This window comes from Microtus ochrogaster, chromosome 18 (genome assembly GCF_000317375.1).
Source record: "Microtus ochrogaster isolate Prairie Vole_2 chromosome 18, MicOch1.0, whole genome shotgun sequence".
NCBI classification, from domain to species: Eukaryota; Metazoa; Chordata; class Mammalia; order Rodentia; family Cricetidae; genus Microtus; species Microtus ochrogaster.
The window spans coordinates 34,627,515-34,630,645 of record NC_022020.1 but is presented as its reverse complement, the minus strand read 5'-3'; the positions used below and the strand labels follow the sequence as shown (position 1 = coordinate 34,630,645).

At 44.4% G+C, this 3,131-nt stretch overlaps 1 protein-coding gene across 2 annotated transcripts in view; it reads right to left on the bottom strand.

The window, feature by feature from the left end:
- Positions 1-3,131, bottom strand: part of Commd10 (COMM domain containing 10) — a 130,876-nt gene that overhangs the window by 121,839 nt on the left and 5,906 nt on the right. The window lies entirely within an intron of this gene.

The window sequence follows — 3,131 nt, the reverse complement described above, 5'->3', positions numbered from 1 at the left end:
CACATGCATAAGTTCACAGCCTGTGGCAGCAAAAGGCACTGGATCAATGGAGCTGTAGCTATGGTGCAAATGCTGGAAACTGAATTTGGGTTCCCTGCAAAAGCAGTAAGTGCTCTTAACTGCTGAGCCATCTATCCAGTCCCCCGCACTAAAACAGTTTAAATCAAATAGACTCCATGGCCCTCATGCAGGCATTTTCAACAGTTCTATTAGTAACAATATACAAAACATGAGCTAAAAATCATAGTTAATAAGCCTAACTTGCTCAGGCTAAATATTTCGTTTTGCTTGTGGTTAAATAATACTAAAATTACTTAGTAATTTATTTCACATAATTAAAGTTGACAATGGTCTCTGCAAACCATTTTCCCAAGGAGTCCTCAAAACTACCTTTATCTACCAACCAAAGTTTCACATAACAAAAGGAAATTCTAAAATAACTCCAACAATACCTGTTCTGTTCCTACATTAACTGAGGACAACTTTCCCACAAACCCCATCCTGTGATGTTCTGTTTATCCTTTTTCTACTGAAGGTTCACCAGATCTTAAGAACCAGTTGCCATTATAATCCACGCTCAGGTTTGAACAACATGAAGTGTCCCTCACAGGGTCAGGTGCCTAAGCACTTGGTGTCAGCTAGCGGCATTCTCTTTGGAAGACACAGAACCTTTTAACAGGTGTTCTCATTGCCCCAGCCACAAGGGGCTCCCACCTTGATGATTTCCCAAATGGCTTATATTCCTTGAAACACCATCAACCAAAATAAATCTTCAGATATCTAAAAAACAAGAGAGGAAGGTGGTATAAGGGGTGGGCTGTTACTGTGGTAAGCCTGGCCGTGGGGCTGGCAGACCTTTGTCATCAGTGTATGGGAAGAATATAGGTGAAAGAGTTTAATCACTGGCTAGGAAAGATCTAGAACACTGCAGGGAGAACGTAAGGTTGATTCTGAGAGAAATGCCGACAGGAACGGCATGCTCAAGACGTTTCAGAGACGAACAAGGACTCTATCAGAAGCAGAACTCCAAGCCATTCGTGTTACTTCCTGACGAGCCGTGTGGGTACGTTCCACCTGTGTCCTAAAATCTGAGTGAGGCTACATTAAAAAATAACGGGCTGGAGCTGAAGAGAGGGCCCAGCAATTTAAGAGCACTAACTGCTCTTCCAGAAGATGTGGGCTCAGTTCCCAGCACCCTGTGGCAGCTCACAACTGTCTGCAACTCTAGTTCCACACTCTTTTCTGGCCTCTGAGGGCACGAGACATGCACATGGTGCACAGAAATATATGCAGACAAAACACCCGTAAACAGAAAGTAGAACAAGAATAACTGATTAATATGCTTGGCAAAGGAAATTTCAAGGCAGTATACAGTCTGTGACATGGTTACTGCTCACTGCCCTTAGCCAGGTTTTATAAGAAAAAGTAGAGAGAGAAAACACGGAAAAAAAGAAGATGGAACACAACCAGAATTAAGGACAGGACAGGCACGATGGATGCAGACACAGTGGCTCTGATGGCTAGAGACTAATGAGATTAGTCTTACGGTTTCAGAGGTTTAGTTCACTATCTCCACGGCGGGGAGCATGGCAGCTGGGAGTACAGCAGCATCCAAGTAGACACCATGCTGGAGAATTCTACACCTTGAGCCAAAGGCAACAGGTGTTGTCCTTTTCTTTACACTGTTGCTGCCTTTTAAGTGACAGCTGTCCTACCAGCAACTGCAACTCCACAGCTACCAGCCGTTCTGCTGCAAAAGCTGCAGCCTGAGGGAACAGAACTCCCTCGGGCACCGACTCTTTCAAAGCTACAAAGGGAATTTATCTAAACCTCTGTCCCTCTACAGAAGTCGAGAGTCAAAGGTTGAGGTGGAATTCTACGCCTCACAGAGGCTGAATAGCAAGTAGCTCACCTCCTCAGTCTCTCAAGAAGCCCTCATTCTTCTCCGCACCCCTACTTAAAGCCCTGGCTCTCCCTACAACTTCTAGTCGGCTACTTGCTGACGCAGCCTCCTGACTGCAGGTGAATTTTATTTAATCAAACACATCTTTGCATCATTAAACAAATGTTCCAGAGCGTAAACAAAAGTGACTCACCTTAAAACAATATTCTACAACAAACAGGAAGTAAACTGTCTCACTGGGCATGCCTTGAGCATATATGAGCCCTCAAAGCCCGCCTCCACAGTGACGTCCTTTCTCCAACAAGACCACACCTACTTCTCCTAACATCTCCTAACAGTGCCACTCCCTTTGAAGGCCATTTTCCTGAACCGCTACAGGGATGTTTGGATTTGGACTTAATTCTTATTTCTGTATGAGATATGATGAGCATATGGAGGCAAAGGATGGACCGTTACAGCTTCAGTCTGAAGGCTTCCTCACAGGCTGCTGTATTTAAAGGCTGGGTGGCTAGCTGGTGTCTGTTTTGGGAGACTGTGAACCTTTAGGATGGAGGCCGTTACTGTGCCACTGGAGAGCGGGTCATATGGGTTAGAGCCCAGCTCCAGCTTCAGGGCAGGCTCCATACTTCTTGATCTTCAGAAACTACGAGTACTATACCTTACCTTCCTAACTCCATGGACAGGAAAGTCCATGTAAACATCACCACGTCTTCTCCCTACTCACTGGATCGAACTGTAAGTCAAAAGACACCCTTCCTAAAGCTGTTTCCTGAGATGTTTGCCCTGACAGCATACCATCTATCGCCTCCTTCGGGTGGCGCCAGCTGCCTGACAGCGTGTCCTAAGAGTGTCTGCTGCCGACAATGTGCTGTACTGCTGGATCTTTTATTTCACAAATATCCTATCTAATAAACTGATAGGAATTTATTAAAACTCTACGTTAAATTCAGCTGTGTGCTAGGCTTATAAAAGAGGTGCAGAAGATAAGATTCTTGCCCGTAATATATTCAAATCTATGGACAGAATCCAAACTGACCCATGGAAGCAATGGAAGACTAACATGCGCCCTGCTGTAAGGGGCAAAGAAACACAAACAAAGGACAGTGACCAGACTACGCGATCCAGACTGAAGTGACAGAACTTGAACAGGAAGGAAAATAATGAGATTAGTTTGAGAAGAAAAGGTACAGAAAGGAAATTCAGCAGTAAAAAAAAAAAAAAAAAAAAA